Below are 26,671 nucleotides of genomic sequence, written 5' to 3' on the forward strand. Positions count from 1 at the left end.
CATTAATTCCTGTCCGGGTAATAGAGTTTTCCCTGATTAATCTTTCACCCGTTTTACTCTATAGCCAGCATCGCAGCAGCTACCCTACTTATTTAATTTGAGAAACGATCTGAAAGGAAAATTCAGGATAATAAATGTTTTCTCCTGTGGGACCCAGGTTGGTGCAGGCCACATCCATCTTTGAGGGGCCGCAACCCCCTCTACCCCACTGATCTGGTTACACATGTGGTTGCATAGTCTACATGCTGTCACTTTACATCACCGACTGTTGGTTTTGTAAGCATGGAAGGAAGGCACAGCTTATTTGACTATATGTCTATGCCCCCCCCCCCCGGTCCGTCCGTCTCACTCCTATAAACCTGATGTCTCGATGAGGCCTTGAGGGAATTGGGTTTTCCTCCTATTTAGTACAAATATTCACTTGGATGAACTGATTAGATCTTGGTAGTCAAAGATCAAGGTCACATTGGCCTCACAATGCAAATGTTACGCCTTATCAGGGTCAAAGGTCAAAAGGTCAGGGTCACATGACATTCACTTGGACTCAAAGATGAGCTGAATATAATTTGGTGGCCAAAGGTCACAGTTGAAGGTCAACCTGTCCTTTAAAAGCACCCCTTGTGAATGTGATGTCTTGAAGTGCCTCAGGGAAATTCTTTCACATTTGGCACCAACATTCACTTGAGCTTGGATTTCATCTTGGTTGTCAAAGGTCAAGTTCACCGTATCACAATATGTTTATGTTATTCATGAACATGATTTCTTAACATGCTCTTTAGGGAGTGTCTTCAAATTTGGTGCAAACATTCACTTTGACTCAAAGGTGAACTGTTTAGATTTTGGTCCCTGGAGGTCAAAGGTCAAGGGTCACAGGACCTCACGTTCCTGTGAATGTGACATATTAGGACTGCCGTAAGGTATCTAACCACACACGGCACAATTCAGTTCGAGTCACTGATGCATTTATTAGATTTCAGTGGTCGAAGGTCACAGTGACCTTTATATGAATCTGGTAGAAAGTAAGTGTGTAGAAATATGTCCACAGAAACTGCTCTGGTTACAAGACATACAACCCCAGTGCGGTTATTCTAGTTATTCATGCACTTATACATTTATATGGTTGACACAAATGTAGGGAAAGATGACCGAAGGTCACGCAATCAAAATAGAAGTCAGTTCTATGCAGTGTATGAAAAGACTACACTGAATATATTCCGTTTCATGGATAGAGACATCCAAGGTACATCTGCTCACACACACAATTAACTGCGAGGAGGTGGAGCTGATGACGATGTCTCTGCTACAGCAAACATAAAGGCCTATTCACTCTTAGCTCCCGCATTACAGTTAAGCTTTGCATACTCCTAATCCTTATTGTCTACAATTAATGAGTTTCTCTCATATTGAGAAACATGCAAATTGAGATTTCTGGTTTGGAGACTGCAATTATGGGAGAAGCTGAGGGATATGAGACCCTAATTATGTGCTATCATTATTGCCATGGATACCGCTACAGCTGACTTAGTATGCACTGGTGGGAAAGAGGAATGTGAAATATTACGCAATCCAGTGGCGGCATGTGATACAATAACTGAAATATTAAAGGGGAAACAACAGCACAAAGCATCGAAAGTCTTTGGTTTTCCGTTCACATGCCAATGAATAATACAGCGTTCCTGCCACTGCAGTTGCTCGCAATTCAATTTAATTAGCCCATGCAACTAATAATGAAATGTGCTGTGCAGTAAACGTGTCTTCAGAGGAGAGGGAAGGGGCATCATTCCACAAGGTGAAAGTCACACGGAAAAATGGTTGAATCAAGCAAAACAAATGCAACGACAAAACAGATCTGTTTTCATAGCAGCGTGCACACTGCAACTCTGCACAAAACACAATGTCCCATTGTCATGGAAATTTGACACTGTTGCTTTCACCTCTCAAAACACAAACGCAACTCTTTTGCGCGAGCTTACCCCACACACACACACACACACACACACACACACACACACAGGCGGGCTCACCGGTTCATAAGCGTTTCACATTAACAAACTTTTGTCAGTTGGAGCATTGAATTTAATCTGCTTTGATTTTGCATCAGAGAGCGCACGCAGCCCTATTGTGAGTGTCATCATCTCAAAAGAGCTTAGTGGGCAGAACTGTTATTTGACGGAGGATAAAACACAGTCTTACAGACAGAATCGATGCACTACTTCTAAACTGGCGTGGATCGTGTTTGCATTTCATACATCCCTGTCTCCCTCTCTGTATTCAAATGAAAAGATGATGTCTATCATCGAGCAGCAGCAGCAGCAGCATCTTTGCTGTACTGTAGCTCTGTGTACGGGCACTCACTCCCTGTCAAATCCGTGCACACCAGGCTCGGATGTATGATTTGTGGAGCTCTGTTGCCAACTCACTGTGCACTTTCAACTTCAATGTCATCCACCAGTAGATTTCCCTCAGGGCTCAACTGATTTGTAAATGGCACAGTTCGCCCCTTTTGTGCCGCTTACAATATGCCTTTGAAAAATGGAAAAAATAATAATAACTCCCCCTATTCCCCTTTATCCTGCATTGTGCCACTCGGTGCACCTGGGGAAGTGTAGCACTTGCATGATAAGAGGAGTATTGAAAGAAAAGCCGGCTGAATTCAATACTTCAACACCCCCCCCCCCCCCCCCCCCGCTTTTCAGTGTGGCAGACTTGGAGCCCACTGAGTGTTTTACATGACATTTTTATACTTTGACTCATGCCAAAGATATGAATTTGCATAATGGCTCTCATTTGACTGTGAGCAGTGAAGCTTCGCACCGAATGAATAAATATTCCTCCATTCATTATTCATCCACTTTTATATTGATCTCAAGAAGTGATTAATCTGAGGCCCGTGTCCCTTGTCAAGAAATCCCCCATTAGTCACAGGTTCCCTCTCCCGTTGTGTTGTCTCAGAGACACAGGCTGTGAAGGTGAGAGAGGCCAGGAGCTCCGAGTGGTGCCAAACAGGAACCTTGTAATACCAGCGAGAAATTCTCAGACGCATTACTGGTACAAGAAGGTCCTGATGTTAACATAAACCTGGAAGACTTGACCTCGGACACCTTCCCTGCGCGGAGAGCCACAGGTGACCGGCACATCCTTCAAGATGTGCCAGTGCTCCACTCGATCCCCTGCCTACTATCTCACTCACACACCCCCCCGTCACTGCTGCCAAGCGCAGTGTAGGATTGCAGGGGCTGCTCTTTCCCCCTCAAAGACCCGCGGTGAGCTCAGCCGAGTTACACAGCCAGAGCCAAAAGGATTCTGGGTAGTTGAAAGCCGCTTTTCTATCACAGCTACCTTCAAAGACCAGGAAGCCATCCACCACGCAGGGACACTGCAGGATCAAAGGCCCAGAGAGCTCTCGCTAATTAGTGGGTGGGAATCCTGTAAATGCACAAAACTATTGTCTGCCACTGTCACATTAGTGATAGCAAAGGTTGAGCAAAAGAGGCAATGAGAGAATGTGGCAGGCAGAATGGAGGAGAACGAGGGAGGGAGGGAGGGAGAGGGGAGTGAGAAGGACAAGATGAGAGAAGGGACACGCAGTCCCATTGTGAAGAAGCATGTGCGTTACTTTGTCCCAAAGTGAATGGCATGTGTAGGTGTGTGCTAATGTAAGCCGAGAATGCAAAGTCACAGCTCCCCTTTCTCCTCAGTAACAATCTCCCACCAGGCGACGGGGCCCTAACAACGTCTCCTGTGAGGCACGGTATCTGCTCCAGTCATATAGTTGTAATAGAACTCCATCAAATCATCATACCTTTATAAATCATGCATTTCATCACACTCTGGGTCTTATTTTTGTTGTTTTTGAAACTAATCCCTCGGGTTTAAAAGGACGCTTCACGTATCCGACGTTCCATAGACAGTCACATTTTTTCCAAATCCTTCTTACTATTAATAAGTGCTCTCTTCATATCAAAAGGTTATGTAGCTTGGGTTGAGTTGAGCACTTACTGCTGAACTGCAGGGAGCATGGTTTTCACACAAGGAGTTGTGATGTTACCTGGATGTAGCGAGCATGTGTGTAGCCCGCTAACAGGCTTCACCTTTTTGTTTGCTTCCTAAGCACCTAAAGAAAGATCAGGCCACTCACTGACCAATCAGGGAGAAGCATGTTCAATAAATAAGTGCAAAGCCCACCTTTCACTATCCTGCCAGAAAAAATCACTGAGCTGTGAGCAGGGGATGAGCTGAGCATGCAGCTGGAGGAACACAATCTATCCATGTAACTTTCACACACGGCTCCACTAACACATTTTATTGTTGGTTACGACTTGTGGCAAAGGACAGTAAAGGTATGAATCACTCTCCTGTAGCCTCTAGCTGTGAGATGACACATCTGATCCCAGCTCCTGATGGTGTCTGAATGGAGATCAGACAATAGACAATGTTCAAATACACTCACATGTCTCTCTGAAGGAGCTGAAGCTACAGTAAGTCGAAGGAAGACGGACGTGTCTACCATGGACTGTTCATAAAGGTGGACAACTTGACAGCTCCTCAAAAAGTGAAGCCAAATTTGCATGGACTGCCCCCTGGTGGCTTGCTGCAGTATAGGTCATAAACCTTGCCTCCACAGGGTAATCAAATGGGCCATAGGACAAACTAAAAAATCAAGGGTGTGTTAAATACATTTCCCATCATTTCCACTAGTTCTTATCCCACTGATGTTTGTGCAAGCGCTCATTTTTCTGTGTTTGCTGTAATTAGTTATTAAAAATTAAGTGAAACAACATTTGATTGACATTTGAGACTGTCTCCTATTGGTCGAGTGCGTGAAAGATGGTAGCACCCGTATTCTACATATTTGTAAAATGGGAGGAGGTAGAGACGTTCATTCATTCAAATATTTATACTGTATAACAAACCTGATGATGCAGTCGTGCAACCAAGGAGCTCTGATCTACGGGTCAAATAGCTCATGGACTGTACCCGTGTCAGAAAAAACACTAGATGACAAAACAAAACCCAACAAAAGTCAAGAACAAAATGCCATTTCTGCACATGCAGGGGGGGAGGGGGGGGGGGGGTCACCTTCTCATGTTCCTGCTCACTGTCAGTTTCAGAGCGGCGGCTGACAGTTTGTTCTCACTCCCCTCCGCAGACTGGCGGCTTCTTCTCCATCCCATTTCAGAAGCCTGGGGTTCAACCAGACTGGCACTGCAGCGGTGAGCATTTCTCAGCGCAGATTGACTTTTCTGCCCCATGAGGTGTCGATGTGCTGCACCTGACAGGCCGCCTGGTTAAATCTGACACTGACGAGAAGTGACTGGGTGAGAACTGACACACACGGAGGGGAAATCTACGGCTACAGCAAATATTTGATGATGTGATTTACGCTGGATTGGAGATAGAAGCCGATGTTGACATTTATGTAACATCTGCACAGTCTGGTCGTCAGAGGCTGTCTCTCTCTCCCCAGTTGTATCTCTCTCTCTCTCTCTCTCTCTCTCTCTCTCTCTCCATGTTTCCACAATTGCAATCCTGCCAGGAAAAATCTCACCTTTTGAGAAAGACAGAAAGAAAGAAAGAAAGAAGCCTGGTTTCAGTACTGATTAGCTGAATGGCATACTGTCCATGTCGCCTGGCACTTTCATGAAGCCACGGTTAGCAGTCTGCACGTCAACACATGCAGGTATAAATGTAGAGACGTATCCCACGTCCCTTTATGTTGCGATAAGATAAAACGCACTTCCCATGGAACACTGGTTTACAAACAACTGTGTGTTTAAGACTCGAGCAGGAAGTAGAAACGTTTAAATGCCAACGTCGCACATGTGACTGAATGTATTAATCGCCTTTTTTTCCATTTGGAAATCTTCTGAAACCTCTCGCAGCCTTTGAACCAGAAACGATTGCAGCTCCGGTATCTCTGTGCCGGAGATATAATGTGTCAGCGCGGGGACAGAGCAAAATGTGAAACCCTCCCGATGTTTGAAAAGGGAATTGAATGGTGCCCAAAAAAAATGAAACAAATGCTAAATCACTCCCCATAGTGAGAAGCACAAACATGCTCCAATCTGCCTTTCACAGAAAGTAAGAAGAAGTACAGGAACAAGTTGTTTGTTCCCCCCCCCGTAAGAGTCCGGGTTTCAGTTGAGCCCGGAGAACACTGCAATGACTTCAATGAAGAGGGTTTGTTCTTAATTAAGATAAGATTTCTGTTTTACATGGCTGCCACATCAAGGATCCTTTAGTTCCAGTCTGAATGGCGCCTCATGGTGGTCGATTACGTGGAGTGTGTGGAGCGCCTTTGGTATTAACACGTGTCAGAGGGGAGCAGAAAACATTATCAACACACTCGAGGTCGTGAGGACAACCAGTGCGTGTGTGTTTGTGTGTTTGTAATGTGTAATCACAAAGTGCTCTCTCCTGTTGTGTGGTACATTACTACTAAGTAGATAATACTGTTTCTCTTTTTAGCCTCACTCCTGTCTCACAAGGTGGGACGGGTCATGTGTTGGACCACGTGACCACGTTGGACGGACTGTACGTGGGACAGCTTGTACTCCCCCCCCTCACCACCCCCTCCCTCCCTCCTGCATGGCCGACTAGCAGAAAGTGCCTTTTAGTGCAATTACATGGGTTTCTACACATCAATTAGCAATCCAATTAAGTCCTGATTTGATGAATAGTGGTGGATAGGAGGCGGAGGAGCTACTGATCTCACTAATAATGATTTCGCCGATTACACTGATCAGTCAGTGGCTAAGAAGACAGACATGCCAAGGTCATCAATTAACACACAGAATGAGCGCCGGGGAAAGAGCAACAAAGGGTAACACGCAATGTTATCAACTAATAGCAGCGTAAAGAGATGGCAATTCTTACTACAGACCAACACTGTTACATATTGCATAGTGAGGAGCAGAGTTCTTTAGATGTTAGTAAATGTTCCTTATTTAGAATAACCTATAACAATAACCTTAAATGCCATAATGTTCATAATACACATTTTTTGTCTTTAGATAGCTGCAGTACTTCTTTTAACCTTCCATCTGAAACAGTTTTTGCTCTGCGGTCAATTTGATAATGCTCAGTTTGCTCTGTTAGAGCAGCCGCCCTATTCTTTAGTGTTTGGTCAACAACTTACAGCATGTGTCAGTTTCATATACTGTAAATAAAGATGGATGGCGCATCCCTTCTTCCCTGTGATATCTGGAAATTAAGCCAAAATATCCCGGACAAGAACGCTGCCATCTTGCTCCCATGATGTAAATTCAAATCACGATATACAAAGTAGTGATCAGGGGACGGACCTGAGATCATCAGGTCCTACCGATACACAAGATCGACCAATCGTGAGTCAGCCTCAACTATCAATTATGAGGTTTCACCCCCGTGTTAAAGTTTCCAACATCAGTGTGATTTAAACTACCTAAAATAACCATCACAATACGTTTTTAGTTAATTTACTACTTGTTTATTGAAAATGAATGTACGTTAGTGCCATTTCAGCTTTGTAGCAGTAGTATATTATAAAGCTATTTTGTGTTTTTGATCATTTTACACAAATATACTTTAAACGCCTTACCAACATTAACTCTAAACAGTTCAATATTGGCATTTTACTGAATCTTATTCAACAGCAGGTCTGGAAAATAACTGCAAATGTTGCTCTGTAGTTGTTTATAAAGTTGTTTCTCAGTGTGTCTTTGCTTTCATTTGTCTACAAGTTTCTGCAAAGTCAAGTTAAAAGGATAAAACCATTATTAGTCTGAGTCATGAGCGAGAACACTGTCGAACTGTTTCAACCTTTTCCCCTCATGCCACCTCACGAGCACTGAGCACCTTCCTAATATTTGAAGGTTCATGCATACTTGGTTACTCTGGGCCACTGGTTAATTCTATTTGGGTCAGTGACTTTAATGAATTACATTTCATTCCTTTTCTCTCTTTTTTTTACGCTCTCTCCCCCTCCCACTTCGTCAGGCTCTGATTAGATATTTTAGAACCTGAGCAACACGCTCGTTACGAAGTGAAGTTGTGGGAATTAAAATATTCTAAAGCAAGGGCAACGGAGAGGTCACCGGCATGTTCCACGATTAACCTCCGTGGTTTTTCAAATGAGCTGTAAAGGATGTAAAAAAATAAAAACACTCGAGATGAAAACATTTACCGGATGTGACTGGATTCAAAGTGAACCCTGGCATTTGAAAACCTCCGGTGTAACATTTTTCATTTCTGTGCAAAACATTTTTTTTCTCACAGCTAAACTGAATCATGAGCATATACACGTTCTATCAATTATATTTGCAGTCAGATAAAGCATATAGCATATTTTACACATTCTATTTTGTTTTTTTTGGAAGACGAAAAAGCCTGAATACTGAATATAACAGTAAATTGCTTATAGACTACATTCACTTCAACCAATTTGTGACTTTTGTTACTAAAACAAATCTAATGGAACAAAAAACTCACACATCTTGATATGATATGATCTCCTCATCGTCGTTTACTGGAAATATACCAAAACAATATTGCTAAGTTTGTGATGACAGTTCAGTTTTAGCTTTTAGCATTAACATATTATAGCAAATGAAACACTTCTCTAAGTCTGTGTTGTGTTAGCACGTCTTGCAATTTTTCCACCTGAGAGAATATTTGGCAACTTTTATTAGTTGTAGTACTAGTAGTTTATTATCTACTGTAACTAAATATTCAATGCAAATGTGCATTGACCTAAATGTCAACTTTTCAATGCAATTTCAAGTTAACCACAAGTCACTGTCAACTTTGAAAATAGGAAATGTTATTTCCCATATATCTACATTATAATATGAAAGTTGTGTTTAGGCCTGAGGGCTCACTAATTATTAATTTGGCCACTTTATTAGGCTGCTGAAGATTCATTGAAGATGAGCCACATTTAAGCTATATTCTTGTTAAAGTTTGGAAATATTAGCTTTTGAGAATACACCGTTTTTTTCATCAAACACAGCAAATATCAAATATGATGAAGCAGCTCGAACCTGTGACGCAGCATTAAAAGTTCTCAAGTGTAGTTAACAAAAAGTACCTTTAAATGATAAGAAAAAAAGTGAAACAGTCATCATTATATATCATATCACTGGATTCTGATTATTTCCCTTCTAGACAGATCTGCCTACACTGTTTCTGGAAGCTGTAGCAATGCGTACTTGCAGTAGCAGTACTTTGAAATGTACTCACTTACACCGACTGCACCTCCGGGGGCATAAACCATCAGTAAGTGTTATCCTAGTTCTGAGCCAACCTCTCCAGCACCATCTTCTCTCAGGGGGGACATCTCTTGGTTTACTCTCAGTGATGTATCTGCAGCTACAGCCAACTTTACCCAGACCTCCTCTGGTCTCATCCGGGCTTGGAACCGGCAGAGGTAGAGCACTCAGTAGGTTCACTGATAATAAAAAAATGTAGTCTGCAAAGTATTTATTAACAATACTTGACAAGATAAAGTGGACCAGGATACATAAAGGCAAAGAGGAGAGCACCACAGCTGAGGCAAATGACATGTTGCAGCGCTCCCGTGTTCAGTGACTCACCGGGACGTCGACCTGATGCTTGGATCTCACATCAAGCTTTTCCCTGACAGAACCTGTTTAATAAACACTGTAAACAACACTGAAAACAAAGCTAACTTTAATGGAGTGTATGACCTGGGGATGAGGTTGAGGGCTTTTTCATCCACTTGTTAAACACTTCCCGCTGGAGACTACATTCACACGATGCTGTGGAGAGCGCTGTTCCTTTATCACTGCTTTTGCCCTTGACCACAGACGGCTCATCTCTATGAATGGACTCTCAAGTCTATGCAATGTTTTCCACTACAAATGTTTAATAGGTTAATGAATAATAAAAGCAGTATATAATTAGAGTGCGGAAAGGCTCGGCAATTTTAGGTAAAAGCCTTCACCACGTTTGTCCTTATTCAAACAAATAAGCTTCTAAAACGTAAATACAATTTAATTCCTCCCCCTTCAAGATCAGCTTGTTATTTACAAAAAGCTCTCTCAACCTCTGTGGCTGTGCAGAGTCAGCACATTCCCCACAGTTACCTGTAGCCTGTAAATCCCCCCCCCCCCCCCCCCCCGTCTCTCCTTACTGCCGTCCGTTGCAGAATCCCTTTTGCAGAAAACTGTGGATCCTCCTCGAGCGGCTGAGGTGTGGACGCCCGTAAAATGTGGCTGTAAACTGACCGGCCGCCTGCTCGCCACGCTTCCTCGCGCCACATCAACCGTAATAGAAGGTGAATTTCTCGGTGGCAGGTTTTATGTTGTTGTCAGTCATGCTGGTATGTAAAGCGTGATAATATATTGCAAGATGACAAATTATTTATTCCTCACCGCCTGTGGATGGATGGCGACTACAGTTTGAAAGAGCAACGTCGGGTTTCAGGCGATTTTGTGACACATGTTCGACGGCCTGAGACTTGGATTTGTTGCTTCCACCCAGTCTGATGATGAGGACATCACAGTTCAGGTCTTTTAATGTTCACATGCAAGCGTCTGGCCCTGGACCTCTGACAGAGACAAGTTCATTTTACCACTTAATTTAGTTTAATCTTATTTTATTTTCTCGCTATAGGTACTCTGATGTATTGTGTGTTGCTGTTTTCTTGTTGTTCCTTTTACTCTGTGAAGCACTTTGGTCGACCAGGTTCTCTTAAACATGCTGTGTAAATAAAATGGACATTGACATTGAGAATTGATTATTTTCACTACTGTGACTTTCGGTAAAGCTTTGGCTGCCGCTATTATTCCCATGACCGACCTGTGCTGTTGTGTTAATAACATCTTACCACCTATGGTAACGTGCTGGTTCCGGTGGAGCTGTGAACTCAGCAGGCCGACACACAACCTGAAAACATATTGATTTGTTTTTAACGCAGAGGGGGAAAAAAAAAAAGTGGAGATGTTGCAGATAAATTAAAGTCTGCGGAGGGATGTGAGGATGTTAGGTGATAAAGTCAAAGATTTGTATTGACTTCTGTAATTACAGTTCTTCGGCTTGGTGCAGAGTGATTAGCCACAGACTTCTGTTGTGACTGTGGCTCATCACGTCCTTGAAGTTGCTGCTGTGTGCGATTCTCCTGTTGTCAGTTTCCACAGTGTCGAGTACTTGTAACGATCTACCCCGGTAAGAATGCACAATATAACCGCACAACAAATACAGCTTAACTAAAGCTATGTAATGTTGTTGCTTTTTGTGTAGTGATGTGTTCTTGGAACTTTGTCCACCAACATAGATTCAGGTTTAAACGACGCACAAAAGTTAAAAGACTTACTGGCTTATTTCTTTTCATGAATACAAGCCCTTTACACTTCCACAATATTAACATAGGAATTTTTAAGAGGTGTGTGGACGTGTTTTGTCACATATATGCAAACTAAGGCCACATCCATACTAATATGTAAGATCTGTACTGGAAATAATCCCTGTCCAAACAAAACTGAACACACATGTCACATGACCATTCCCTTACAGCAGGCATGTGTGTACAGGAAGCAGATTGTCGACCCTGCAGCCCGTTGTTGACTTGCAGGAAAACACAACAAACAAGAAACAACGATGTTGACAGTTCCTTGGACCAATGACGAGATGGAATTATACGTTTTTAAATTTAAATGTAGCAGTGTGGATGGATTTAGCAATGTGACACTGTTTTCAACCTGCATGGAATCAGCCAATCCCTTTTACAGATGCAAAAAAGTGTCAGAAGTTCAGGGTTTCATTAGGGGTGGAAAATGCATTTCTGCCACAATTCTATTACGTCTCCTTTCTCCTCAGCGGTAAAGAGAGTGTCCTCATCCAATCCCCAAATACGCAGTCGTCCCAGGTTTAGCGTTAGGAACGTGAACTATGCCACAGAAGCCCAGCTGAACACGGGTTGGAAGCAGCTGGGTTGGTGGTATTACACGGGGGTGCACGTTGTATTGTGGGTAGGCCATCCATCAGGGAGACTGCAGCTCCCAAAGGTGGTGTCTTCACGCTCAGCTCCAGGCCCCACGGCTGCACACAACTCCCCCCCAACATGCTCTACTTATGAACAGGCATACATCGAGATATGAACAAAATAATAGGACGGCCACATAAAGAATGACTTCTACAATAATAAGACAGCTTGACAACTTGTGAGTTTCCGGGACTCTCTACCCGACCCGACCCTGTTCCTCAATTTTGGATCAGGATATTAAAAAGAGACAATTGATACAAAGGCTGACCTGCTTCGCTACAAGTAGATTAATGAAAACACACATGAATAGCACTAATTGATTCGCAAACAAAAAAAAGATTGAGGGTTCTACAAGTTAATGTTTGTGTAGTTTTTGTTTGTGCGCAAAAAAAGCCAGGAGCCATAACTCATGATCAGAGCTCAAAGATAAGCAATGGAATGTAAGTAATACAATTTGCATGTCATTAATTCTTCATCGTGCAATCAAACAGGTTTGGAAAAAGCCAATAGATACTGTCTACCCACAATATACGCTGGCAGCTGTTAAACACCAGCGCTCACTCTATTCTCTCATTATTTTCTCATCTCTGAGGTAAACCCCCCCCCCCCCCCCCCCATTCACGTCTGTGTTGTCAGGAAAATCGCCAGGGTGCAGCCGTTTCCACCTCCTCCACTTGGTTTTGACCTGGAGGGATCGTCCGATGTCTCGAGACGCGCAGTTCAGGATTCGTACGACAGCTTTTCTCACGGATCCTTAACTTTCACGCTTGGACTGAAGCGGCCATAGGCGTCGCTAACAGAAAACAGTATTTGTACACTGTGTACGTTGTTGGGTGTTCTGCTCCTCCTGTACTGGAAAATATGAATAAATGCAATGCACACATGAACACACACACACGCACACACACATGCACACCACATATCTGCAGGTCCCTTAGGAGTTTCACTACGGGCAGAGTTGAAATGTAAGCACATGTGAATTCCGTGTTACAATGTGAATAACGTTGACCCTAACAGAGCAGGCTCTTTCTTTGATTTATGATATTGAATTTCTTCTTCATATCCTCATTCATTTCTCTCTCCTATTTGAGGGTTAGGGTATCAGTCATCACCACTTTGCCTCGACATGTACCGCTATCCACCGTACGTTTTAGGTTGTCCTAACAATGAAATTCATCATAGACTTAAAAAACACAAATTTAGAGATTGTAGATGTATTTTGCGTTATTCAGTTGTCTTCATATCCCGTCTTTGCTTAGTTAGCCCGTCGTTGTTCTGCCTCGTGCTTCCTTGAAACCACATTTAAATACAACCGATTATCTGCCGTTTACGTGTCCAGTGAACCAAACCAGCCGGCCATGAAACTTTCGAAAAATTCTCACTAAGTGAATCCTCCTACATGTTGCACATTTGCGTATCATCAGAGAGGGGTCTATATTGTGGAAGCAGCCTTAAGACACGGTCCATGGTATTATCTTCCAGGATCCTTATTCCTGTGATCCATCTGTGATCCATCTGTACGTGGTCCTGTGATATAACAAAAAACGCAACTTACTGTCATGTGGTGGGCGGCGGTGACCGGGGTGAAAGAGCCCATGAATATCCACTGTATTAAGAGATTATGCATATTCCATTATTCATGGGATGAATTATTGAAATGAAGTGATCTCTGTTCTTCACTGTATAGCTCCGACACCCTCACAGTGAAGGTGTGCGCTCCATGTCCGTTTTAATTGCTGGGGAACACAGACGGTGGAAGGCTGGGTATTTACAATGACCAGGACAAGAGTTACCAGGGACATCATTTAACTTGTAGATACCGATATGACAGCTCCTGCATATGAACATTTCTGCAATAATGTGCGCGAGGGACATTGCACATTTGCATATGGTGTCATATCTGTGCTTTGATGTGACATCAATAACTTTTATCAATGTAAAGCTGCAGGACACTTTGAAATTACCATATTCAATCGTTTCAGTTTTCTTCATATTCTTAGCAGCTCTTACTTGAGGCAACTTCCTGTTAATTTTAGACACTGCTCCCTGTTATCGGACTCTATGTGCTGTGGCTAATATTTATTTTTCTATTTCATTTTCATCGATGTGTAAGTTAGCGTGTTCCTTTGACTGGACCTGTTTCCTGCTCTTCTCTTTTTACATAGTTTTTATAAAACAGTAAAAAATACTGTCCCTGTTTTTTTTGTCTCATAGAAATCCAAAGCTCCACTTGCACAGTTTGTATTATATTTGATTGAGGAGATTAACAAATGGCCAATTATACCTAGACCATAGGATAATACTTCCTGGGGGGAATTTTTCCAAAATAACAGTATCAACAATATATAAAATATTAGAATATGGAGAATAGTGAATGTTGTAAATTATATTGAAATGATATGATGAAAAACTTGTCAGAAGTTGACATATTACACATAAATGGAATTATTTCACCTCCTTGAAGCAGACCACTCACTTTTAAAATGTCTCTGTATGTCTACATATATAGACATTTCAATCAATACTAAATAGGAAACTTAATAGGTTTATTTACAACTGTGTCTATTTGTATATTTCCAGGAGGATTATGCAAAATTTACTGAACCGTGGAGGGGGGGGGGGGGGGTCGTGAGCCACAGCAGAGTTCATTAAATCTCGGAGCGGTTGTGGTTAAAGAAGCAGGTACAGGAATATATTTTCTACTTTTCCTTTGCTAGAGGGACCCTGGTCATCATGGTCCCAACAAAAACGCTGGTTAAACTGGTGGTATTGTTTCCAGTAAAGACTTAAGGCTGGAACACACAAGTTCACCCACTCATCCAATGGACTCTGTCACTTGACTCCCATTATCGATCATCAGCAGATGGAGAAGACATGTTTTTCACACGACGGCCTCTTTTCTTGGTCATTACTGTATACTTTATATCGACCATTAAATGATAATCATAAACTTTCTAATACAGAACTTAATCAATATTAGATTTTGTCACTGTGGTTTCTTGATTGCGTGTTCCAGTAAAGGTCATGTATGATCTTTATCTGTAGCATGTGGACTCTGCGGGTTGTGACTGCATTCACTTCAGGACTATGAATTATGCTGGAAGTAGAAATATAATAGGGCCTTGAACTGCCTGTGTTCACTCCAGAGAAATGATCACAGCTCCCTCTCAACTGCTTATTACTTCATTTATGGGAATGACCTCCCTTTCTCTCTCCCTCCACTGCTCCCTCGTTCTCTCCCAACCTTCTGAAGATTTCAAGGCTCCTTGGAGAAGCCAGCGGTTGTATCAGATTGCAATTATCATTGTTATTTACAAAATAAAATCCCAGGAGTCTCGGATATTGAATAATGCAAACGGCCGTGGACCAGATAAAACCCCAAAGCACTCCATATCGAGAGTTTATATCTCTCGCATGTTCTCTTGGACAGAAGATAGGACACATGTTAGTCCTGCCTGTTTGCCGACATGCTCGAGGAATAAACTCATAATATTGCTTCAATTGAAAACCTTTTTATTTCCACCTATACTTATCTGCATTATTCAACATCCAAGACTCCTGGGGTCTGTTCTGTTTTCCTCCTGCATCACTGAAGATCACCTGTCTGATCAGCTGGAGCCACACAGCGCCTCCTCCCTCCTCTGCAAACCACCAGTGTTGATTCTTAGTCATTTATTCCAACACGGTGTCTCCTCCTTTCTTCCGATGGCACCTATTCTGTGGATCAAAACACGCCTCTGTACGTGTGGTGTGCGTTACAAGTGCAAAAACATCTTTAATGGAATCACAAAGCCGTTGTCTCGCTCGATGTGATCACATGTACCGAAGCACATCGTAACTCCTCTGCATGCTCGCGTCGATTTCTGCCAAGTAGACGGAGATCTGAGAGATTTCGGTGCCGTCATGTGATTTCCTGCTGTGTCTGACTCTCTCATTGAATTCCGGACAGCCTCTCTGTTTGTCTCCCCAACCTGAATGCTGCTCATATGGTTCCCCTGATTCTCTCACCTCCTCTTCACTTTCCAAATGGCCCGAAGGATCCTCTTTCTGCATCACAGCCCATTTATGTATTTTTAATCTCCGTCGTTTGTACGTCTCTGAGATGGAGCATTGTCTTTCTAGTAGCACATTTAACCTGTAATTACCTGAAACAGAGCCGTAAGTGCTGACAAGTAATTACATCATGGCTGAGGGTTTCAGGATCGCTTCGGTTTCAAGGCAAAGACACTTTTTTTGTTCTTCCTGTAATTACAGCTTCTTTTATAATATCCTCATAGTTTTTCTTTAATGGGGCAAACATAATCGCAGCTGCTTGCTTTCGAGCCATTTACACTGTTACACTGGTAACAACGTACAGTATATAGGTTAAATAGCTTGGCTTTTCTTTATAATGTAAATTATAGACATGGACCAATTTGCTTTGCAGAATAACTCTCTGCTTCCTGCGGTAGGTATTTTTGCATGATTATGGCTGCAGCTATGTTTTTTCTGTATAGGTCACACACTCAGCTACGTCTGTCATAGAATCACTTCAGCTCAACCACTGATTGGATAAAATGACAGACTCCTCCTGCCATTGTACAATAAAGCCAGAGCTGAGATGTCAAGATAGTTCTGATTCCACATCAGCCGTTAATCTTTATCCCACCCCAACTATTATAACTTCTCAAGACCCAACTCATCATGGTGGACATGACCCTGCTTTGTGATTTGAGTTTTGAGATTACGACTTATGTTAAGTCTTGTTTTGCTTAAACTTGGGTTTATTCTACGTTTCATAATTTTTGAATATGGTGAAAAATCAAGTGGTTTCCCTAAAAACTGAATTTTAACCTAATCTGTTCTTTCCTAAGACCTAAATAAATAGGTCAATTTTGTATCTTCTGTGCACGGTGGGTGTTTAGAATTTCAACTGCTTCGCCTCAGTATAACTTTTGTTTTGTGATTTACAATCCTGCTCACATTCTACAATGTCAACCGTCCCCTGTCAGAGTGGCAACAATCAGCCGGCGTCTCTGGTGAGAGCTGAGCAACTGTGCCAAAGAAACACACCATGAGAGACACTCTTTACTGTGTAACTGGAGAAACCAGTCATAATGGGCTGGTGCAGGGGACTCCTCTCCCCCTCTCTCTCTCTCTCGCTCTCTCTCTCTCTCTCTCTCTCTCTCTCTCTCTCTCTCTCTCTCTCTCTCTCTCTCTCTCTCTCTCTCTCTGGCACGTTTTCCCTATCAAATTACTCTGGTAAAAAAGGCCCAGTGATGGAGCTCATCACATCACAAAGGGGGGAGAAACCAGATAGCAGAATTCCCAATCCCCAGTTTAGCAGAGATTTGAAATAGCAATCCCCATCAGGGCCCCGGCGATGTCAGCTAACTTCCCCATTCACGGCATAATGGCACAGAGCCGACCCTCCCGAAGTATTGAACAGCATCAGGGGGACAACGCTCAATGAAATCAGCCGGGGGGATCTCTCACTTCTTAAGCTTTTCAGTAATATGATCCCCTGCTATCTCCATTACCATACGGGATCCGGCAGCCAGGTAGGGGCAGAGGCAGCGGGGCTTCAGACAGATAATTGATTTCCCATTTTTAGTAAGAGGATTGGGGGATGTTGCATAGCAGCGAAAAAAAAGGCCCTTTTCAAAGCCGCAGCTTTTAGGCGGTAAAGCTACATTATACCTGACTCAAGGAAAATCTGATCTGTTATTCTTGTACAGCTCTCCAAGGTGGAAGAGTGCATAAATAAGCTATGGGCTACAAGAGGTCTCTGGTTGCCACAGGTAGACAGACATTCAGCAGGAGGAGGGGGGGGGGGGTGTGTGCAATTCATTCTTTTTTCAGCGAGTAGATTTGTTTCAACGGGCCGAATTATCTTCCTCACTGGCCAGTTAGAAAGGTGTGTTTGTAAAAACACAGGGAGGGAAGCAACGAAACCATTACGGCAGCTGGTATCAGACGTAAATGTCAAAAAACAGAGCAGGCTCGAAACAGAGAGAGAACGGTTTGGTTCCTTATCAGGGACACACATGACACATCCTCCAGCCGCCAGCAGGCTCCGGGACTGTGAGCGATCAGGAGCCTGGGTCTCCAGCCAAATGGAGTTCACCCCCCCACCACCCCTGAGCTAGAGAAAGAAAAATGTCACCCAGGGTAGATGAATGAGGGATGAGTCATTTCCATTTATGAGGTTGAGAATGCTCACACTGATCTGCTGTCATGTCTCTCTGTGGTTGGAACGTGTTTGTGTGAGAGACACAAAAGAGCAGAAAAAAGAAAAGAGGGAGTGCCGGCGTGATCATTTCTTTTTTTTTGTGCTAGCAGCATCATGAATCTGGTCATCAACTGTTTACCCAGAGAGCATCAGTGTTTCTTTCACCATGGACCACCAGCTTTCTCGTGCACTAATGCGCTGCTCCTTTCCGTCCTGTAAAGAATGGTGAGAGATGCACCGCTGCATTTCCGAGGCACATCCATTTAAAGTCTTCTGCATAACTTGACATTTACATCTCAGCCCACACAGATAGTGTATCCACCGCATATATACCTGCTGAATATTCATAGTGTTCTAGTCCAATCACAGGGTTGTGGTGTTATTCCTTTTGCGGGTGAAAAACTTTCCCCCATTGGTCAATCGGAGGAGTTTACACATGAAGATGTTGAGTGTTGACCGAGGGATGCAAGAAGCTCTGTACATGAAACAAAATATTGTATCTCAAAAAAAATGTGCATCCATCCATCCCTCCAGTATCTGCAGCACTTATTCCTCTTGATGGTCAGGTCAGAATCAGAAAGTATTTATTGCCAAGTAGGTTAACACCTACCTGGAATTGTCTATGGCCTCCTTATGTTTTTATTCTCTCGTCTATCTCATTCAGTGTTCCGGTGAACGGATGTGGAACATTGCTCCACAGTCGGCTGACCCTCAACCTTTCTGAGCTGGAACAATATAGAGAATAAATATGGCAGCATGTCGATGAAAGCTTTGCATACATGCATGAGGCACCTACACAGCTTTAATATTTAAACAGTAACCTCACGCCGCCCTGGAAATCCTGTTTTTAACCTCTCACCTTGCTGCAGTGATGTCGTCCTTCTACTCCTGTGACATCTCTCCAGGGTGTGGTTACAAGAACAACAGTACAGGCTTGAAACTTTATCCGAGTGGGCAGCAAAGTTTTTTACTCCTCAAAAATGCATGCTTGCATCTGGATTGAATTGAATTGGACTCGACTGCCGTGGAACTCGACTAAACTTTAAACTTGACTCACTGAAGATTCTCAGCTGTGCTCGTGAAGCCTTGAGACTTCACTTAAACTCGCCCTGAAACATTGTCTCGACATAACGACTTCTCTGGCAAGTCCTGATTAAATGTTGTCAGAGCAAAAACCCAATGAGCCAGCAAACAGAGTCGTATCCTTTTCCCTCCAACTAATCTTCACAAAATGTTGCCACAGCATCCAGCGTATAATCTATATCTTTACACACTTTGAGTTAAGCTACTGCTCCCACCTGTTTTAGTTCCCATTGGACTCGTCTCTCCTCAGGAAAAGACGTTTTCAGATGTGAACTCTGGAGGATGTCCACACAGTTGGGTCTGGAGTTTCAACCATGAAGAACGCAGCTTTTGTATTTACAGCACAAAAGCTCTTTGTTTCTTTGTCGTCTTCTCCCTGTGTGTCATCACTTTTTCCTCATCAGATATTTGTATTCTTTCAGGTGTTTCAGTTTTGCATCAGACACTTGTTAGGATTCTCATCAACACACCCACATGCTCGCTGTGAATCCTCAGGATAAGCTCCTGCTGCTTTCTCACATGTGCTCATTTGAACAGAGTTCAATGTTTTAATTCCGCTGTGGAATCAATCTGTTCACAGCACATCAACACTGGCATCTGCCCTCTTCACCAAAACCTCTCAAATCTCCTCTTTGTCAGTGTCTTCTGTGTTCGAAGCCTCTGTTTAATACTTGTATTCATTTAGTTTTCTGTCTGTTGCGTGTGATGTCATCAGTGTAGTAGGGGTATATTGTTGATGCGCTATATTACAAGACAAAACAGGAAACTCCCACAGGTACTGATTGACACATTTATTGTGAAGGAGGCGGATTGCCATTTCCGATGCTAAAGGGTTTTTATTTGTTTCTTTTTATTGAGTTTCCATCATTCTGTTCTTTTATAATTGTGTACATAAGAAGGTTGGGTATTGTGTTGAGTGTGTGTGTCTTCTAAGGATTCCGTGGTGGTACTTCCTCTTTTGCTCTGGAGTCTCTCGGTAAGGTATACGCTGGGGGTCAGTGTGAATAAGAGAAGTTGGGGAAGGTCCCAGTCATCTGTACGGCCGTTGCTGTGCAAGAAATAAATCATTCTGAAAGACCTTTCCTTGGGTGTCTGTCTTCATTGACATCCACAACGCAGAGTTGAAGACGCTACCTCAGCACGCCCACTCTCTTGTGGTGAATCCTCTGGAGGATTTGCAGTGTTCTCACCGGCAGGAGAAACTCCACAGGCAGTGAGAAGCCGTTAACATGGACATTTACATTCTCACATAGAGCCCCTTCAGAGATGTCCAGATCACCCAGAGTTCAGTGCATGTCTGAAAGCAGCTAATGTTGACACAGTACTCCCAGTACATACAGAAGGTCAATTACCCACTATAGACTCACAGTCTCATAGAAGCGCTGCTGTTACACAAGGTGCCAATCGTTGAACTTCCCTGTACTGCGTTGTTCGTGTAATGCACCGCTGCAGGAATCAACTGTAATTGGCAGACTGTTGCTCAGAACCAGTTGCATTCCTCTCTCCCAGTCTCCTGTTATCACAACACTGACTTCTGGAGAGAAAGCACCATTTTTTTTTTTTTTTTTCAAACCATGATCCCAATGCTACAGAGCATTTTGCAAGTGCTTCAGTTTCTCCATCAGCTGGCACGCTCGCCGGTAGCCCGCCATCCGTCTTCCAGCTCCACCTGCTAGATGTGTTTCAATCTGCCATTTCTCAGCAGAGCCGGAGAGACATGTATAACGAGTCACGTGTCTCTCCCAAACGGAGCGAGAGGCAACCAGCACAGAGAGAGAGAGAAAGAGTGAGAGACTGGGGGGGGGGGGGTAGCTGAGACAGAAAAAATGTCTGCGCTGCTTTTTAATTGGGGAGAACATTTAGCAGAAAAAACGTATGACAACCCCACCTGTTTGTTTGCCAGTCTCCGTGGTTTGTGCTGCAATATGGAGCTGACAGAACTCCCGGAGAATTCGGCTGCTGCCTTGACAGGAGAGCAGAACTCCAAACGCCGGGCCGACTTGTCAAAACCCCACATCACACTCCTGGAAACGTGAATCCAGCAAATCAGAGCTCTGCGACTTTCCACCAGTGCACTGCTATTATTCAAATGCCAGCAGGTTAAATCGAGAGGAGTAATTTCTCATGTCAAAAAGGAATTTTCAAATGGTCCTTCAGAATAGGAGAGTGGATTTTCACAACTATAGTGTATATATGTGTGTGTGTCTTTTGAAATGGTTTTTGTGTTATATGGATTTACTCTTACCACATTTTTTCTTATTACTTCAGATGGGTTTTCCTACAGGTGAAAAATACTCTAGAGACACAGCAGCACATGTAGTATCCAGGACATACAGAGCGGCACAGAGACCGAGCTCCACCAACACATCATCACTCTAGGTGCAGTTATTCTGCAGAGACTCCACCAAGTCCACCGGTGTCTTCAAACCGCACGACTTCAATGTTTTAATGAACTCCATAGTTCAGTCAGGTCATGTAGGAAGAACCTCCAGGTATTCCCCCCTCGTATGTCTTCATTCTTTCACCCCCCCCCCCCTCCTCAAGTTTATTATCAACACTAAACTTCATGTGTGAGTCACGGCCGACATCCCAGCGTCAGTGGCCTCAGCAGTGTCGTACGGATTATGATGTATGGTGCACACCATCTGAAAACTTCGGGCTCTGAACTGCTCTGCAGCTGATGCCGAAATAGGCTGTGGTATATAGGCTGCTAACACTAAATGTATCCTCAGTCTCAGGAGACTCTTAAATACCCACAAACTCCTCTCCTTCCCACACGAGTGTGCAGAATATGGAGTGTAAGAGGCATATACATGATTTTTTTTTTTTTTTTCTTCTCCTCCCTCCTTCTTCTTAACATCCGGAGCTGAAAGGATTGGACTCCGGACAACAGTCTTCTGAGAACTTAACGATCGTGCCATCTGGAGGCAGGGAAGTGTCGTAGCCACTGATAGCGATCATCTTTTTACACTTTCCTCTCCCAGATGGTGGGGGTGGGGGGGAGGGGGGGGGCGCACCATCTGGGCGCAGGTGTCGGTGCTTTGAAAACGAAAAGCAGCCCCACGCCGAAGTAGCCGTAAAAGATATTTGCACAAGCACTTTTAAAAGTTTGCTTTGATTGCGAGCTTCTAATGTGCGAGTCTTTTAAGAGTTTAAGTAACTGTGTGGCTACTGTGTGTGTGTGCGTGTGTGTGTGTGTGTGTGTGTGTGTGTGTGTGTGTGTGTGCAACGTTTTAAGCACGTTCATGTCATCATCATTGTGTAAAACTTTCAAAATCTTTCATAACTGGATTTTCTACTGTTTACATTGTTTGACTTCAGATTTGAAATGTGTTGCATTTTCCACTTTCTGCACCGAGAGAACTGCTGCATGAAAATATACTAACACGGGTCTTGACTGTGTATTTCATTTCATGGGTTTCATCTCACGTAAAATACTTTGCTGTGTTGGAGAAGAGGCATTTTCTTTGCACAGAGATAAAAACCATGCTCTTCTCCAACTGAGACGTAATAATGCTGCCATCATGTGGTCAGTCGTCGTTATTACACCAACCTCATCATCATCATCATTATTGTCATCATCATCATCACTACCAGCCTGACGCCTCTTCCGTTCGTCGGTCTCAGAACAAACTCGTAAGTCGTATTACTATTTATTAACATACATGGTCTACAAATTCAGATTATGTATTTGTTCCCAATGAACACCTGAGGATTTGCAGGCACGTGTCATTTAAGGCAAGAATAAATAATAACCTTAGTTTTTCATATCAGTGCATAAGAACCTGACTATCAGTGCAGTTGCTTCACCAGCAGCTCAGTGTGTGGCCACCAGATGTCACTGTTTACCATCGACTCTGAGCGTGGAGGACGTCCCAGGGTTCACCTGCAGAGTGAGGAACTCCTCAGTGAAATAAACAGACGCAGTAGAATCTGAAGGATCAGGCTTGTTTTTGTTTGTGCGCTCCCTCCACACTGCAGAGTCAGAGACGATCAGCATTATGTCGTTCTGAGAAAACAGTTTCCTCTCAGTAGAGATCCAGTGAGACCTGAGAAGGCTGAACGTGTTCTATCCATGAACCCTGTGTGTGTGTGTGTGTGTGTGTGTGTGTGTGTGTGTGTGTGTGTGTGTGTGTGTGTAATATACTGAGACCTTTGTGAGGACCATTTTAAGCATAGATCTTACAGAATGAAGACATTTTGGGAACGTGAGGACATTTTGGCCTGTCCTCACTTTTTCAAAGGGCGGTTTGAGGGTTAAGAGTTAGAATTAAGTTTAGGCTAAAGTTAGGGTTAGGTGTACGGTTAGGTCAGGGTTAGGGGCTAGGGAATGCATTATGCCAATGAGTGTCCTCAACAAGATAGAAGTGCAGATGCGTGTGCAAACCAGGAACAGCTCAACTCCAACAAGTTACAAAATGATTTATCAATTTTTATCATAAAACAATATTAATTTGTGTTTCAGCATCACTTTATTGAGAGTTTGTTACTTCAACTCATCCCACAGTCCATTAATCAAAGAATGCCGGCAGCACCTTCAAGCTTCCTGCAAATTGAGGTCAATAAGTTTGTTATTGTGGAAAAACATAACATCTACATCTTAGTGATTAAAGGGAAAAACTATAGACGCTTCACCAATGTGGCAAATATTATTAAAAAAAAGATAATTGATAGTAATCTCACCGCAAGACAAGAGTCATATATAATAATAGTTTCATTAAAAAAAGCCCCTAACCCTCTCTCACACTTTGTAAGGAAAAAAAAATAATACTGTACAGTACTGTGCACCTTCACACACACAGACAGACACACACACACACACACAGAGAGAAGCTAAGTTAATTGTATTAAATTGCTTTGACTTCCGACCACAGTACATTCACTTGCTTTGTTTTGGCTCCACCAGGCCAATACCTGGCGACTGTAATCAGGGCTGAAGTGAGGTGGAATAAAGGCACAACATTCCCGCCTTGATCAGGCCAAAGAGAGAGAGAGAGAGACAGAGACAGAGAATAATGCTAATAGGCCCCGAAGCCGCAGCCTGTCAGAGTAAAGAAAGTGCGTTGGAGTGTTTGAGGCCTCGAGCCAAACCAAGTCCCATTAGCACGACAGATCAGGCTCCGTCCCTGGAGTCAGAAATAATGCTGCGCTCCAGAAATCCTCTCTGAATAGTTTTTTTTATCTTCTGTTGGTGTGACTTTCATTGAGCTACATCAAAAGCCTCTGGTTCTGTGTGTGTCTGTGTGTGTGTGTGCAGCACAGTGTGTTTATATTGTGATATTTGCCAGTATGCGTGTTCACTTCTTCCATCCAGGGCTCAGTGGAACAGTTTTGTTTGTGTGCAGCTGTCCGTCCACCTGCCTGCTGTGGACTGACACTTCCATTAACAATGCATTAATTCCAGGTTTCAGTCTTTCCACATTTTCTCGGCTCCTCGCGAACACACTGGCCCGACACCACGCCCTGGCCCTTGTAAAAAATCTTGGCAGCTTGTTGTGTTGTGTTTTTCCTCCAGGCTGAAGTCTTGTAGTGAAAGTAAAGACTTGGTTTGAAAATGATTTCTCCTGGCACTGTGAGTTGTATACAGTTCTCTTGGGCTCTATTTCCTTTTTAATTTAGAGTGGTTGTGGTGTTTTGAAACTGTGCAGTAATGTGATACCTTCACAACACTGTCTGGTTGCGATGATCTAACAACACAGGGAGAGGTCACTGTGCGTGATAGACATAATCAAAGCAATACCAGTCCGTGTGATGAAACTGGCAGACTATTTAATTTTAAATGATATTTAACATAATTTACTTGTGTAGGGCAATTAAGGACCGACTCTTATTTTGTAATTTGTGTCATGTTGTAAATTGGTTCTGTCAGGGTTCACACGTTTGATTCCCTGACTCACTCTTCAACTTTTTGGATAAACCAGTTGTCACTGAAACATTTCACTTCTACCATAAAACACATTTGTATTAAATACCAAGAAAAGGGAATTTTGAATATTTTCTTTAAAATAATAAGAATGTATGTACATAATTAAGAAATAATTATATTATGCTAAAAATGACTATAAGGCGGCCATATATATTTTTTTCCAGCTGAACTAATATGAATAAAAACTCTGATAAAATAATTACTAATAAATACATCTGTAAATAAAATGTTGTTTTAATCAATGCAAATAATTCTCTAAAATCTGGAGGCAGATTGTAATCAGCAGTCCGAACTTAAGCTCCGACATCGCTGGCAGCATTTAGGCTCGGCTCTAACGCACGATGGAAAATGTTCCAGTGTCCCCCCCCCCGCGTACCGTACGAGAGCAGAGCGGAGGAATCACACAGTCGCTGCCCTGCTCCTCGTGGCTCAAACCCGGGCTGAACCACAAGGGTTCGTGATGTCGGGGCCTTTGATGCCAGGCCTGTTTACATGACATAATGATGCCCATGCTGTCAGTTCAGAGCGTTTCAATGCTCTCCATTCCCTCACAGAGGACACTCATCAGACATTCTGTTTGCTGGTGGAAATGTGGCTCATTATCATGGGTAAAACGATATGAATTGAGAATGTAAGAGTTTCTGTCAGTGCTCTACGCGCTGTGTGTTTTTTCCCAAAGTAAATAAATAAATAAATTGGGACCACTTGAGGGGAGACAATAGAGAGTCATCAGCGTGGAAAGTCAGATGCTGCATGGTGTGTGAAGACCCCATTTGGAGGATAACTGTCGAGAGCTGTGTTTACTATAGGTGGAACAATTTGTCAAACAATGACACAACAAGTGGAATTTCAGGGAGGTGGGGTTATGGTGGGGGTGGTGGGGGTGCCAGCGGGGTGCCGGCGGGTGGCTCCACTTTCTGTCCCCCGGCCTCACGTGCTCTTTAATGTCCTCCCGCACAGTAAACAGCACGGGTATACATTTGTGAGAGTGGGTTTTGTATGTGCACACATGCGTGCTCACAAACATGCATATCATGTGTGCACATTTACCCTCTTGTGATCACAGAGCGAGTGGAACCGGAGTGTCCAAAACCACATTCTCTGGGTTTTCTTCTTCTTCTTCTTCTTCTTCTTCTTTGCACGTGTGTGATCATCTGTCCTGTTTTCATTCAATGACACAACAGTCAACCCCATGTAGTACATCCTGTGCACTTTATATTCAAAGAGGAAAACTCGTGAAACAAAGACTTTACTTTATTTAGTCTTCCACCAAAGTAACTGTAGTCTTCCATGATGTATTTGTACAGTAGGACCACATTGTGCAGCATGGGTGGTCTTAATCCAGGCTCTGGAACTCCAGAGGGGTCCATTATATGCATCATGTTCCTATAGCGTGCTGCGTTTCCAGGTCATCGTGAAATGGTTACGTACATTCTACAGACCCCTGAAAGAAACACGTGTATGTCTT

The sequence above is a fragment of the Platichthys flesus genome, chromosome 2, assembly GCF_949316205.1.
Source record: "Platichthys flesus chromosome 2, fPlaFle2.1, whole genome shotgun sequence".
In the NCBI taxonomy this organism is placed as follows: Eukaryota; Metazoa; Chordata; class Actinopteri; order Pleuronectiformes; family Pleuronectidae; genus Platichthys; species Platichthys flesus.